General features: G+C 42.3%; 1 protein-coding gene across 2 annotated transcripts in view; it reads right to left on the bottom strand.

Moving 5' to 3' along the window:
* LOC122793263 (protein regulator of cytokinesis 1-like) overlaps nt 1-16,515 on the bottom strand; it is a 1,295,879-nt gene that overhangs the window by 15,406 nt on the left and 1,263,958 nt on the right. The gene's annotated exons all lie outside the window — the stretch shown is intronic.

Below are 16,515 nucleotides of genomic sequence, written 5' to 3'. Positions count from 1 at the left end.
CAGGCATTTCGTGAATACTCTGGGCGCAGTAGATAAGCCAAAGGGCAATGCTGAGAATTGATAATGCTCTGATCCTGCAAGAAATCTGAGGTATCTTCTGCAATTTGGTCGTATGGGGATGTGCAGGTATGCCTCCTTGAGATCTAGAGTTACCAGCCAGGACTCCTTGCCCAGCATGGGAAGAAGCTGCTGTAGGGTCAGCATTTTGAATTTTGGAACAATGAGGTATGTGTTTAGAGCAGACAGGTCTAGAATAGGTCTCCATTGGTTTTCTTTTCTTGGTACCAGGAAGAGTCTGGAGTAAAATCCTTGCCCCTGTTCCACAGACGGCACCCTTTCTATGGCTCTCATCCTTAGTAAGTGATTTATTTGTTGTAGAGCTTCTGTTTTCTGATTTGAAGGCAGGTTTGGCATTCCTCTCTTCCTTGGTAGAGTATGGAAGTGAAACCTGTAACCTTGGTCTATTGTCTGCAAAATCCATTTGTCTCCTGTGATGTAGTGCCAGTTTACTGAAAATAAGGCTAGTTTTCCGCCTAAGGGTGCTTCTAGTTGTTCCCTGGTAGGCGGTGCCAGAGCTAAGTCACTGTGATTGTCCAGTGGAAGCGGTGGTGGCTGGATCTGTGGTAGTACCTCGCTGGTTGTTAGCCTGCCATTGACGTCCCCTGTAGGCACCTCTGGATTGACCCCTGCCTCTTGAGCATCTATTCCTGCCTCTCTGGGCTCTGGAGGTGTCTGGAAAGGACCAGTTCTTGGAAGGCCAGTTCCTACTAAACCTTGGAGGCTGGACCTGCAAGAAATCCTTGACTGTCTGGACAGATTTTGCTTTGTCTTCCACCTTAAGCACCTGCTGTGCCGGGGAGCCAAACAAATTAAGCTTATCCATAGGAGCATCTAGGAGCTTTGATCTAACATGGTCTGGTAAGGATTGTTCTTTTAACCATGCATGTCTTCTGATCACTGTACCAGTCATAGCTGATCTAAAAGAAGCCTCCAGTGCATCATAGCCGCATTTTAAGGAATGATTACTGACCTGCTGAATGTTATGTACCATTTCCTGAACAGACTTTTTGTGTAATGGTTCATCAGAGGACAGTTTTTTAGTTAACTGATCTAACAAATTCCTGATACTGAATCATGTGGAATTGACAGTTTAAGGCCCTAGCTGAAAGAGTAGCAGAAGTGTAAACTTTTTTACCCCATCTCTCTAAGGCCCTAGATTCCCTTTCAGAGGGGAGGGGGTTTTTTGCAGAGGAAGCTGCTACAGCCTTGGGTCCCTGGGAAATAGTTTCAGGATCTGCAAAAGGAGCCTTATACAAATGATAATGTGTGTCCGGAACCCTGTAGTACCTATCGGGCTTAGCAGGGGCCGGAGGAAGAGAATCAGTTGCAGTACAAGCATCATTAAATGCATCATCCACAAGGTTCTAAGCCTTTTCCTTGAGTCTGAAAAATCCTGGCCCTGCCATTGAAATTGTTCCCTCATAGCATGCATGGTTTCCCCAAAAGAAAATTCCTCAGGCGGAGAGGTAGAAGAAATGGACTCTTCTGCATCAGAGCCCTCATAAGGAGAAAAAAAGGGCCCTCTGGAGGATTTGTATTGTCTGAATCAGAGTCATCTGAAGAAACTGGCTCAGGGGGCTCTGCTCTAGGCCTCTTCTCTGGAGGTGGGTGAGAGGCCCTGTCTGGGTGTGGATGGGATCCCCTGATCAAAGAAATGAGATCCTCTGCTAGACTAAGCATTTGAGAACTAGAGCTAGGCCTGTGAGAGGGGGTCTTAGCAGGAACAGTTTTGGTAGATTTTGCTGCTTTAGCCCTGGCAAAAGCCTTAATCGACATGGATGCAGGGGGCCTAGCAGCTCCACGTGCAGGAGTAGAAATATCTAAAGGAATAGTATCAGATAAATCCTGTGAACCTGCAAGAGCAGGTGGGATTTCAGTAGCAGATTCAGCCATGCTGGATGAGGCCTCGGTATGAGGTAAGCTTTCGGCCGAAGGAAGAACCGTGGACTCGATTTCAGCCGAAACCGAGACGCTCGCGGTTGGCTTAACCGCGGTTTCGGCCGAAACCGCGGATCGCGAGTGTCAGTCCTTTTCCTTTCGCTTTTTAGTTATTTGCGTAGTCGGAGGATCCGACGGCATAATGTAAGCAAAAGCGGAGCCGAAAAACTCCTCAGCAAATTCCGACCGACGTCTAAGCGTTCGTCGGTTGAAAGAAGCACAGGCTAGACAAGCTGCTACGTCGTGGTCTGGGCCTAAACAAGGTAGGCAGTAAGAGTGGAAATCTTTATGAGGTATTTGTTTCCCACAAGTTAAACAGTTATTCACTTTTTCTGACATCGGCTGAGGCAAGAAAGAGTCCCCAACGGGGTACTTAGCTTTTTAGAAGTCTTCGGTAGTAGAAATCTCTGGTTCTGACCGACTGGCACTTGCGAACAGCTTCTGCTTCGGGCGCCACACGGCAAGAAAGACTGAGGAAAATGGCGTCGGCTGATACCTTTATACCCGAATAACTGCAGCTATGACGTCGGGTGGAGTGCTACATCAGCCGAGGCCAGACCCAGACTTTGGAATCCGGCCGACCGAAGGGCTGCCTGACGACAGGACAACCCATTTGTAAGGACTGCAGATGCATCCTTGAAGGACATCACCAACTTGCCTCAGCCAACAGAAGTGTTAGCCATAAGAATGGGACAGTGAGGTAGAAAAGGGGTGTATGGGGTTAACAAGGTGCCAAACAAAGACACTGGGAGATTTCAGAGAAATTCAGGAACCCAGAGGTATGAGAAATAGACTAGGAGGGATCCTTCTCCGATGGAATTTCTACATATCCACAAAAGGAATGTTATCAAAATTACCCGATCAAGAGACTTGCTCGTGACAAACAGGCATATTTGAGGGACAGGTGCGAGTATTACCCTTTATCTGGAACTGGCATCCATCTATGTGAAGCTGAATTTTTTCTAACTCAATTCATAAGTTGGACCATCAGTGGATAGGGAATCCGTCACCCCGATCTGGTGTCTATATCCCTAATGGACAGAGGCAGCCTATAAATGCTTGACCACGCAAGCCTGAGCTTACATATACCCCCCTTAGAATAGTCTTAAGGTTCACAAAACTTGTCAGACACATTTGGGATGTCTGGCTACACTTAAAGCCCCTATGGTCATTGGCCTAGTATATAACTAGGCGAGCATAAACAGGACAGAGGAAGATATAGAAATTGATGTTGAGGGGGAATATGGGATAAAATGGTGCTGCTAAAACTGTCAGAGCAAAGAAGCCGAACCCATGCAGGAAAAAAAAAAAAACAGGTTAAGACAAATGGAAGGAGGAAAATCACCAGGAAAGGAAGGATGACAGTAGGAAAGGAAAGAATAGCATTGGACTAATCTCTTCAAAATATTAGAGGAACAGGTATACAGAACTTGGAAAGTGGTGGTAACAGCAGACGTACATGAGAAAGGGAAGAATCTGCAGTCCCCATCCTCATACATACCAATATGCATTTTAAACCACGATTGTAAATGTTTCACGACACTGGCAGAGACTCTTGCTTAGTTGATGACAGAAATACATGACCAGACTGGATATGCGGTGGAACGAAGTATAGTGGATAACTTAATATGGACATTGCTGATAATGAAGGATGTCCAGTTAAAGGGAAAGAAATTAACCACATTGTCATTAGATGCCAAGACAGCATTTGACAGAGTTCACTGGAAATATTTGATTTAATGAGGTGATAAGGGGTTTCAGAGAGATGCGTGGCAATGTTCAATATGTGAAGCAGCCAAAGCAAGAGTAAAAATTAGAGAAAGGATGTCAGTGGAGCTTAGGTTATCTTTCTCCCAGTTATTGTTAGTTATATACATGAAACCAAAAAAATGGTGAAAAAGACCAGGTACAACTAAATAAAGAAAACCAAACAAACTCAGTCTGGCACACTGGAGCTAATAAAGGCACAACACTGCTGGACACAGTCAAGATGAACACACCAAGCGACCAACAATCTAATTTAAATCAAAGATTAAGCGTTTTCATTCCTTGCAGGGATCATCAGAATACATAGTAAAACTCCACAACTACTTAAACACACAGTTGATCATTAAAAGAACACAAACTACTGGCTCCCCTATTAAACTGAAAAATTAGAAAATCATACACGTCAATCTTCTGGATGTCAATAATATAATATATATTAAAACAATACTGTCTGGCAACTTGAAATTTTTTGAGACTCAACATTTTTTTCCTTGGACTTCGCATTTTTTATCTAAAGTTTCAGCGCTTTCATTTTCAAGGCAGGAGTAATGGAATAACGTTCATTAAGGCCAGGAGGGACAGGTGTCCAGTCTTAACTGCCACATTAACTCAAATTCAAGGCTGGTTTCCCAGTCCCCACCCCTCTTAGGAACACTGACCTGTTCCAAAACCCAGACCCAAAGTGAGGACCTGATACATTGGAGGAAAAAGATATTGCCAATGGGGGTTACAAGATTAGACACGAGAATAATATGCTGCTGCAAGGAGTGGAAAAGAATCAAGTAAAATACTGGGTGAAGGGGTCAACTGGGAATCCCAGAACTGAGCTACAATACCACCAATTACCCAAGGAACTGAAGTGCTAGCACCAGGGTTCGGAAGTTACAGAAGAAAAATGGTAAGTCTAAGAAGGGGAATCGAGAAACACCCGAGATTCTGGCAGAAATGAATTGGAAGAGGGCTGAGGAGGACAAAAATTAAGACAAGGTTGGAAGAAAAATATAGGAGAGAATGCCAACTAGGCTCTGGGCAGATATAAGACTGCCTAGACATGCAGCAAAGGGTATCAAGTTTAGAAGGTTTCCTTAGCACCGTTTCCTCAGATCCTTTTATACACCCAACAGATTGAACAGGATATTTCAGAAGGCAAAATAAGAATGTTGCAGGTGTAATAAAGGAGAAAGTGGTAATGCCTGCATATCTTCTGGGAATGTGAAGCCCTAGATAAGTGCTTAAAAGATTTGAAAGGATTACTAGAGCTGTTTGGTTTAAAGATGCAATTAAAATCTATTCTTACCAGGAATGCATAAAGAAAGAGGGAGACCGACTTTTGGCAACTATGATAATGTTGCCAGACAAAAATGCCATCACAAAAAAAAAAATGGAAGCAAGAATGGTTTCACAGTACAAAGGAAGTCACAATGATATAGTAATACAAGTGGGATTAGAGAATAAACAAGTAGCAGAAGGGCCTACAGGATTGTACATTAGAAAATGGAGTAAATATTGGGAGAGAAAGGGAAGAGGAATGGCCAACACAAAGATTAACAGATGTTTAAGTTAAATGGGTTACACCAGATTAAGAATGAAGGGTGCCCCACAAAAGGCTCTGAATACCAGTGTCAGTTATATGGGAAAGTGACAAATGAGCAACGTACCTTGAAATGTAATCATTCGGACTGGCTGAGCTCAACTGTCAGAGGAGGAAGGTATTCAGAGCGTATGAGCTAGCCATCAATGGAAAAGACTGGGGGCCATGCATGGGGACTGCCTTTGGTTATATATGTACTGGAACACATTTGTTGCTGTCTATGCCTAAAAAAGACACTTTTCGGTCATTAATAGCTAATAAAAAGTAGTTTATCCCTTTATTCCCCATAGTCTTATGAAAAGACCAAAATGGTAGAAAACCACGCAAGAATCTCCCTTACCTCTGGATGGAGAACAAACTACTGTGAACTCCCATCTTACAAGTAATTTGGGGGGGGGGGGGGTGGCATTGCATTTTCCCAAGACATGGACAGGTTTGTCTCTGGCATGCCCAACACTGCAGAGCATCAAGCTACACATCCAAATACACAAGTCCCCCCAAAAAAATCAATAAAAAGAGTGATTCAGCAATTCAATACAACCACTTCCCCTACTATGAAATTGGTTGCTGAAAGTGTGTGTGCAATATCTTACGTTTATGCCCCATTTCTTAAACCCAAGACATCTCAATATGCCAGTTAAAGTCAATAAAGCTACTATAAACACTGTACAAGACTGTCATGCAAGTACTAACTCACCCAGACATTTAACAGAACCATAAGTAGCAAATCTGAATCCATTGAACATTCCGCTAGCAACAGATATCCCTATCACTGGGTGATCAGTTCAGCAAGCAAGTCTGGCTCCTACAAGCCCCTCCCCCAAGTTACCTGAAAGAGTGAATACAAGCTAGTACTGATGAAAACAAGCTCAGCTTTTCTCCATTCTTATCCACTAGCATACAGTAAACTAGCAGTTTAAAAGCAAGAGAGGGATGGGCCAAATCCCTAAACACCTTTCACTTTTTATCATAACCTTGTGGGAAGAAGCAGGGCCGTAGCCAGGAAAGTTTTGTACACAAGCTCTTCAATGCCCCCCAACCCACCTGGCATTTAAAAAATATGACATCTTTCAAAATGTTGTCTTCTAGCAATAAACAAAGGTATAAAATTTCAGCAGTTCCCTTAAACTATTAAAGATAGATTAAACTATTAAGGATAGATTAACAAACTATTAAACATAGATTAACAAACCTCAAACTATTAGAGACAGATTAACAAACCACTCGCAGTAAATTATGTACCTGGGCTTGAAAAAACTACAATGCCTGTAAGTGATGGAAAAAAACACTCCAAATACAAAGAGCATGTCTGGCTGTACTCTTGGGAAGAAGCTGATTGTACAAACTTGCAAACAGATGTTTCTAACAATATGGAGATGACAGGCGACTACAGTTAAAACATCTTGGCAAGTGTCTTTTGTGTGAAAAATTACATGCATTTGCCCTTAACCTTAAGATGAATTTATTAAGATATTCAGAGTTCCTATCATAGCCCTTGAAAGTTATTGCAGCAGTATCCCTAGAGACAAAAATCACATTTTCGGAGTGAGATCTTAAAATTACATTTGGGCACAGTGAAGTTAAGATGCCACTATGTGGTCAGAGAAGAAACTTTCTCTCCGCCAAACTCATTTAGACCAAAGGACTGATCATTTGGGAAAGGACTGGAATTCACTTAAATATTGTGGACATTTGCAAACTGCTTAGCTTTGTACGGAATAGTGAAAATTAACTCACTCAAGTTGTTGTGACTCTGGGTCCTCATTCCCATCTTTATTCATGTAGTAGTAGTCCCACTTACTAAATACTCAGTTTTGAAAATGTTTGATGACAAATGGAAATGATTCAGTCATAGCCTTGGCATACCTACTATAGCCAAATTCTCAGTTACATAATATTTAAATGGTTCTGCAAAACACAAGATCAGAGAAAAATACAATTGTATGGTTACAATATTGTGTGTGACAAACTAGGTTTGAATTTTGCCAATTTGTGGGCATTTATGAGATATCTTAGCACGTGGTAAATATACATCACAAAGCTAGAACAAGAAATTTAACTTACTTTCTCTCTAACTGCAGGATTGAAAATGCTTTTAAAACTAAATTCCTATCTTCCTCCTTCCCAGTTAATCAAAAGAACTGGCAACATTAAGGGACAAAAATAAAAACTGCAATAAAAAAAATCAACTAAGTGAAAAAAATCTCTAACTTTTCTATATTCCAACTTTTAAAGCTACCAGAAGGGAAGGCTCCCTAGTTTTTCAGAAATGAGTTGCTGCTGGCTACCACAATCTGCTAATCTTTAGCTAGTTTTATCTATTAAACAAGTTTAGTGGACTTTGCATCATCCAACAGCTATTCAAAGCATTATGGTCTTGTGGTGGAAGGAACAGGTGTGACTGCAGCCCCCCCCCCCCCAGTGGACATACCACCTGTCTTCATACAAAAGTAATGGAGGGTGTGACTGACTACAGGGCAGAAGTGGGGTTTGCTACTGCACACTGTGGGGTGTTTAAGTTTTGTCAAATGCAATACTTATGATTTTTGACTAGAATTGCAAATGAGGGGCTCAAAACTAGTAACCAAAGGACAAACACACCAAAAACTAAAATAAAAAAACAAGAAAAGTACAGTTGTGTACATTTACCATAAATGTAGATGCTCGAGTGTATTCACTGTTGCAGTCCTTACATTTGGATGCCCTCAGTTGGCCTGAATTCCAAAGTCTTTGGTCCGGCGTCGGTTGCTGTCTCCTCTTCCATGACGTCAGGTCGTCAGGGGTATAAAACATGCAGCAGAAGTCATTTTCTTTAGTTTTTCTTGCCCCAGATGGCAGGTGCCCCCAAAAAGGTAGCCAAAATAAAAAAAATATATATATATATACATATATATATATATATATATATATATATATACATATATATACATATATACATATATACATATATACATATATACATACATATATACATACATATATATATACATACATGTATACATATATATATATATACATACATACACACACATATATATATATATATATATATATATATATATATACACACATATATACATACATATATATACACACACACACACACACACACACACACACACCAATATAAACTTTACCTTAATCTAAAAGCAAATACACCACATAGGTTGTAGAAGACAGAGAAGGAAAGAAACTCCAGAATGACTCGGGGATGGCGGGCGGGTAACCTGGACTGCAACAGTGAATACACTTGAACATCTGCATTTATGGTAAGTGTACACAATTGTACTATGTTCTTCGTGCTTCACTGTTGCAGTCATTACATTTGGGTAGAATCCCAAAGCTATGGTTGGAAGGCTGAAGCTAAACAGCATTAGGTGCGTTTTATAAGGCCGTGCAGAACTGCAGTGGCAAAGCCTGCCCTGGACTTATAGTAGAGAGGCAAATGATAATGCTTTGTAAAGGTGTGAACTGAACTCCAAGTAGCAGCCTCTAGAATGTCTTTCGTTGGTGGTACTCTGAGAAAGGCTACTGAAGTAGCTGCAGCTCTGGTGGAATGAGACCTAATGTCCTTGGGCACAGGTTTACCATGGTGTAAATAGCAGAAACGGATGCAGTGGCTTATCCACTTTGAAACTGTCTGCTTTGAAATAGCCTTTCCTTCTGATCCTGCAACATATGTCACTAGTAATTGCTCAGTTTTTCTTAGAGCTTTAGTTCTGCTCAAGTAGAATCTTAGCTGTCTGTGTACGTCCAAGGAATGCAGAATTCTCTCCCCCTTGTTCTGTGGATTTGGATAAAAGGTTGGCAGATGGTTTGGTTAAGAGCCACACTGGAAACCACCTTAGGCATAAATGTAGGATTTGTCCTCAGAGACACCCTGTCTGGGTAAAATATTATAAAAGGCTCTACAGTCATGAGAGCCTATAGCTCAAACTCTTCTTGCTGAAGTAATTGCTAGTAGCAGAGCTGTTTCCATAAGAACTTTATATCAGCGGTAGCAGCTGGTTCAAATGGAGGAAGGGTGAGCTTTTCCAATACATAACTGAGGTCCCATGCATGTAATGGTTATCTTCTAAGATTCCTTAAATTTTTGGCTCCTCTAAGATACTGCTTTAGTAAAGTATGAGAAAAGATTGGTGGCTCTGTATTGTAATAAGTTGAAATGGCAGATGCATGGATTTTAATTGATAAGAAAGATAGGCCTTTGTCAAGCATCTCATTTAAGTATTGTAATATCTGAGGAATATTTGGTTCTGCTCTATCAGTTCCTTGTGCTTGATTCCAAGCACAGAATCTCTTCCATTTATCAGCATATGATTTTCTAGTACTAGGCCATCTGGCTTCCAAAATGACATCCATCACAGCTTTACTGAGAGGAGTTGTTTGTATAACAACATGATCAGCCATGCCGACAGGTTCAGTGTCTGGAGATGATTGCGCAGGATCTGACTGTTTTGCTGGGACAGTAGTTGAGGTCTTTGAGGTACGGTCCAAGCTAGGTATCGAGACAAATTCCTTAGGACTGGGTACCAATATTGGTGGGGCCAGTCCGGGGCAATTAGTATCATTTTTGGTTTCTCGTCTGACTTTTAGGAGGACCTTGGGAAGAAGAGGCAGAGGGGGAAAGGCATAAACGGATAGGTTTTGCCAACTAAAGGATAGGGGGTCCACTTTCCATGCTTGTCTGTGATAAGTCCTTGTGCAGAATTTTTTCAATTGATAATTTTGATGAGAGGCAAAAATATCGATGTCTGGGCTCCCCCATTTCTCTGTTATCATGCTGAAGACTTGTGGATTTAGTTTCCACTCGTGAGGGTCCATAAGGCTTCTGCTTAAATCGTCTGTAAGAGTATTTTGCTTTCCTGACAGGAATTGAGCTTGAAGATGTATCTGGTAGGTCAAAGCGGTGTCCCACAGTGCCATCGCTAATCTGCAAAAGGGGTATGAGTGTGTGCCCCCTTGTTTGTTTATATACCACATTACCATGGTGTTGTCCGTCTTTATCAGTAGTTGTCCCGGATGAAGCAAGTCCTTGAAGGCTGTTAGGGCATTTTGAACAGCTAGCATCTCTTTCTGGTTGATATGTAGATGCATTTGTTTTGGGGGCCATATGCCTTGAATGCATCTTCCTGCCATGTGGGCCCAGATGTGTCTGTTAAGGTTTGGCTGGCAGGGGGTAGAGTGAAGGCCTGTCCCATGTTTTGGTGACATGCCTTTGCCCACCATAGAAACTCCTGTTGTAGGCAGGGTATGAGAGGAATCATTGTTTCCAGACTGCGAGAATGTTGACTCCATAAACTTTTTAGGTACCACTGAAGTTTCCTCATATGCAGTCTTGCATATGGAATCAGTAGGATGCAGGATGCCATTAAGCCCAAAGCCTGCAGAATTTGTCTTGCAGATAACTGGGTTTTTGTTGCCATCAGTTTGAAGCAAGTAGTCAGTTGCCTTTGCTTGTCTGGCGTGAGGTAAGCCATCTGGGCAGTTGTATTCAAGCTTGCACCCAGGAATGTTATCTTTTGAGAGGGTACCAGTTGTGACTTCTTTTCGTTTATTGTGTTCCCTAGGCATGTTAGAAGCCTTTTCACAAACAGCAGGTGTTGAAGAATGTCCTTGCTCTCTGCTTGAATGAGACAGTCATCCAAATAAGGGTATATTTGTATACTTTTTTGTCTGCAAAATGCAATTACTGTGCCAGGCACTGTGTGAAGACCCTGGGCACAGTAGATAAACCAAAGGGCAGTGCAGAGAATTGGTAATGCATTAAGCCAGCCTTGAATATGAGGTATCTTCTGTACGATTGTCTTATTGGGACATGCAGGTATGCCTCTTTTAGGTCTAATTTCACCAGCCAAGCATTCGTGCCCAGCATGTGCAGAAGCTGCTGTAAAGTCAGCATTTTGAATTTTGGAATGTCCAGGTATGTGTTCAAAATTGATAAATCCAGTATTGGCCGCCAGGCCTTGTCCTTTCTGGGTACCAAGAACAGTCTTGAGTAAAAACCTTGTCCTTTTTCCTGTTCTTGTACTGGCTGAATGGCCCCCCCATATCCATGAGAGACGTAACCTGTTTCTGTGCCTCTGCCCATTGAATTTTGAGCAGATCTGGCCAACCGTTTGCCATTGGCAGTGTGTGGAAATGGAATATGTATCCCTGTGATACTATGTTTAGTACCCACTTGTCCTGGGTTATTAACTGCCAATTTTGAGCAAAAAGTGCTAATTTCCCCCCTAAGGGTGCTGCCGAAAGACAAGTGCTTGGTGCAGGCAGAGGGAAGTCATTGGGACTGTTTTCTGTAGGTTTGCACTTTATCTCCTCTAGATTTGGAGGTAGAAGCGCCCCATTGCTTTGACCTATATGAATCTTGTGCCTGGTATCTGGAACCCTTAGGGCGTCTGGATTTGCCCCTTTGAGCTCTGACACAGGAAAGGACCAATTTTTTGTAGGTGGCTGCACTTGTAAGAAGTCTTTAGCAGTTTGCATAGACTTAGCTTTGTGTTCCATTTTCTTTAAAACCTCTTCTGCCTTAATGCCAAACAGAGTATCATGCTGTAAAGGTGCATTTAGCAATTTAGCTTTAACATGATCAGGCAAATTTTGTTCCTTTAGCCAGGCATGCCTCCTAATCACAGATCCCGTAACTGCTGCCCTGCAGGAGGCCTCTAAGGAGTCAAAACCACATTGCAAAGTATGCTTTCCAACCTGCTCAGCTACATGCATTAATTCCTACAATTCTTTATTTTCTGCACATTCAGAAATCATTTTGTTTCAGCAATCCCATAACATGTTATTGATACTTAAGCATATGAAATTGACAGTTTAAGGCTCTGATTGCCAAGGTTGCAGATGTATAAACCTTTTTTCCCCCCATCTGTCCAGTGCCCTTGAATCTCTGTCAGAGGGGGTAGGATTTTTTGCTGTTGAGGCCTTAACTCCCATTTGGACCCTGTGAAATAGTTTCAGGGTCAGCAGCAGGGTTTCCAAATAAAAATTTATGTGAGTCAGAGATCCTGTAATATCTGTCAGGCTTACTAGGAGCCGGAGTTAAGGAATCTGGGGTCAAGCTAGACTCCGAAAACACATCATCCACAATATCTAAAACGGGGAATGGCTAAAGGCCTGTGCTGAGGGAGAAGGAAATCTGAGTCTCTTTTTTGATTCTGAGAAGTATGCAAAGTTTCCCCAAATGAATAATCCTCAGGAGGAGAAGCAGATGGTATTAGACTCCTCTGCATCAGAATCCTCATAGGGAGGTATAGATAATTCTTGATCAGAAGAGGAATCAGAAGAAATGGAAACCTGATCTGAAGATTCGTAATCAGTGTCTTGCCTAGGCCTCATATCTGGAGGGGGATGGATACCCCTGATCAAAGTAATAGGGTCTTCAGCCATTTTGATCATCTATTTTTTAGGCATAGAGGCCTGTGCACATGGCTCATGCATCTTTTTTTAGTTTTAGAAGTTGCTTTTGTCTTTGTTTTTGCAGCTGTTGTCTGTTTGATATACAAATGTTGAGGTCTGACTACACCCTCAGAAGTCTGTGCCTGCTCAGCGGCTCCTTCCCATCCGAGGGAAATACATCAGTCGGTCCAATACCCAGAGTATCTTGCGGCATACCTGACTCCACATGGGTGTCTGTAGAGGCCTGTGACTCGAAGGTAGCGGGTATCAGGGGCTGCGAAAGTGTCTCACTGAGTACCAGTGAACCGGCGACTGGCTTAAGAGAAGCTTTGTCATCAGTTTTGGATCTCAACTGCCTTTCTCTGTCCTTTCCTTTGCGTTTTTTATGCACTCCGGTAGTCGGATTGCTATCCGACATTTCTGGATAGTTGAATCTGTTTCCAAAATACTTTAAGGCAAAAATATACCGATGCTTAATAGTGCGCTGGTTAAATCTAGCGCACAACTGACAGCCAGGCACATTGTGATCAGGGCCTAGGCAAGGAATACAGTATAAATGGAAATCCTTATGAGGTATTTGCTTCCTACAAGTAATACAATTAACTTTTTCTGACATCTGTATGGAGCAAGAAAAAATGTTTCCCCAACGGGGTACTTAGCTTTAGTGAAGACTTCGGTTCTGAAACTCAAACTCGAATATTTCAGTAGTCGGCCGACCGGCACTTGCGAAATGCTTCTGCTTTGGGCACCGCATGCAAGAAAGACTGAAGAAAATGGCGTCGGCTGCATGTTTTATACCCCTGACGTCATGGAAGACGAGACGGCAACCGAAGCAGGACCCAAGACTTTGGAATTCAGGCCGACAGAACAACCTGCCAGCAGATTACCCAAATGTAATGAATGCAATAGTAAAACACGAAGAACATCCACTGTCATAACTGTATCATGATTTATTAAAACACAGAGTGCTTTCATCTTAAAACTTTCTTAAACTATCTTCAGAGTAAAACCGCTGATGAAGTCTGTTTTAAGACTAAAGCACTCGTGTTTAATAAATCATGATACAGTTACGATGGTGGTTTCCTTTTTTTTGTTTTGTTTTGCAGATGAGGGGCTGCGGCTGTCTACTGAAAGTAACTTACCCTCTTTTCATTTCATATAGTCACTATCTAGTTTGGTAGAACTAGTATGCATGTGCAGAGTTAATATGATTTCTGTGAAGCAACTTGGAATACATTAGTGTGCGTCTACTCTTTGCATGTAAGTTGACAGAGTTGGAATACAATACATGGTTTAATTTATCAGAAACATCTGAAGTGCATACAGAAGTTCTTGTGTGAGTAGCTCCATTCTGTGAGGAAGCTTGTGTTAATTGCTCCTGGCCACTTCCAAAAGGAGAGCTACTGTTGCCCAGGCCAGAATCTTACAAGCCAATTGTTCAGAGATGACTACTTCAGAAACTCCCTGCAAATGGATCAAATCTTGAAAACTCCCCTAATTCTCATTTGAGAGGGTCTATCTGTTTTGCTCAGCTTGCCTGCTACCCAGTTCTGCTTTGACAGGAAGCAGGGAGCCTGTACAGCACAATTCTGTTGTGAAGCTACTGCCTCAGCTAACATGGTTAGCCTGTAAAAGGGGGGTGAGACGTGATTCCAACTTGCTTGTTGATTAACCACAGGTTGTGGTACAGGTCTAGGAGATCAAAGAAGATTCAGAGTTAAGAGCCTCTATCACAGAAAGCATCCCCTTTATATTTATGGGCTTGTATCTGTCCTTGGTGTCCCACCTTGCACTTTCACATCCCCTCCCAAGACTGCTCCCCAAGCAAATTCAGAGGCATTTGTGGTGACTGACTACTTTGGAGCAGAAGGGGAGACCTGGATTTAGGGATATTTGCTGTCTCCACCAAGTGATTTCTCTTCAAACAAATCCCAGAACTGTGATTTAAAAACAATCTGTGTTAGTGCTGGAACTAGAGAGACTTCAGATACCACTGAATTTTTCTGATGTGAATCAGATTCCATAGGACCCAAAATCCTGAGGTTTCCCCCTTGCAGTGACCAAATATAGCTGAAAATTTCAAGAAACTAATCTATATATAGATGTATTTTCCTGTGAAAGAAAAACACTTTGAACTGAGGTGTCTAGAAGACACCTCAGGAACACACTTGTGTGAAGGAGTAAAAAAAAGGTTTTCTTGGAATTCCAGCCTGTATAAGTGGTCTCTAACCAAATGAGGGATTCCTGACAATTTGTAAGACTCTGCAAAGATAAGTTGTCTAAATATGAAAAAATGTGGATAGCCCATAGCCTACAATGAGCCATAAAAAGTTATGTACTCACCATAACATTCCATCTTAGTTGTTGATTCTCATTTGTCTTCAACCTGAAGGACCTGGATTCGGCCACAGATCCAACTCGGCCGAATACTTCAGCTCCGGATCCAAGCTCCAAACTCCTCCCCTACCCATAATGTCAGTCTCCCTCCTCTCCTCAGAGTTTGTTCCAGAAAACAGCAGCATCCCACTGTAAAATAATATGCCAAAACAAACTGCCATAACCACAAAGGGTCTTACAGGGAGAAAACAAGGCAAAGGAGGTGGGGCTAAGACTTTTTCATCTGGTCTATTATGCAGCCCACACAAGGCAGGAGGAAGGAGGGTGGGATGGTTGAAGATAAATGAGAATCTACAACTCAGATGGAATGTTATGGCGAGTACACAACTTCTTTATTTGATGCTCTCATTTTATCTTCAACTGAGGGGCAGAGTCCCCAGCTACCAATAAACCCTGGGAGGTCCTCATGGAAGGATGTTACGGAGCACAGCTGAGCCAAATGATAATCTGCTCCTGGAAAGAAGATAGGATTCATAATGGGAGGTAAATGTGTGCAGAGATGCCCAGGTAGCTGCAGAGCAATCATCATCCAATGAGATCCTGGACCAAATGGCAGTAGCTAGTGGAATGCACCCATGGAATGCACACAAAGCACATACACTAAATGTCTGAACTTGCAGTTCCTCTCGTACTGAGCAGGTTTACTATCGCAACACATCAGTAGGGTAAAACTTACCTGTCTCAAAACGGTCTAAACCCAGCTCACGTTCCCTACTAGTGGGTGAACAATCCAACGCTTAGTGAATTGTGCTTCACAATGATAGGAAGAGCTGGCAAAGGATTAAAAAGCGACATTGCTATGAACGTTTGGCCACCACAAGCCAGTTATCACTGCTGTAACTTTTCTGACTCCTCCTGCTTAAAACCCAAAAAGCCAGAAGGATTGTGAGGCCCGCTTTCACGGTCTGTATTCATACTGAAAGTCGAGATCAAGTGAGCTTTTGCCCTTCTGCTTCACAGGAGGCTTCTGTCCTCCCTGAGCTCACCTTAGGACACCTGTGTTACTCTGACAGGTGTACCGCCCCAGTCAAACTCCCCACCTGACACTGTCCCCGGAGCTGGTCACGCCTGGGTGTTTGGAGCCAGAAGCAAGAGCCCCCACCCTCACCGGGTAAGTGAAAAAACGATAAGGAGTTAATCCTAGAGGAGCCAACCCTTTGGATCGGTAGACCAAGGAGATGCATGCAGAAATCCATTGAGCAACAGTAACTTCAGAAACTGGCTTACCAAGAAAAGGTTTAGAAAAGGAAAGAGTTGATCAGACTTGCAGATTTTGTTCTACACAAATACACAGTTGCCTACGAACATAGGGCAACTTGTAGTCTCTCTTAGTTTGGAAATTTGGAAAAACACTCAAA

Source organism: Protopterus annectens, chromosome 2.part0 (assembly GCF_019279795.1).
Source record: "Protopterus annectens isolate FY-2018-M chromosome 2.part0, PAN1.0, whole genome shotgun sequence".
In the NCBI taxonomy this organism is placed as follows: Eukaryota; Metazoa; Chordata; order Ceratodontiformes; family Protopteridae; genus Protopterus; species Protopterus annectens.
This window is presented reverse-complemented; position numbering and strand designations above follow the sequence as displayed.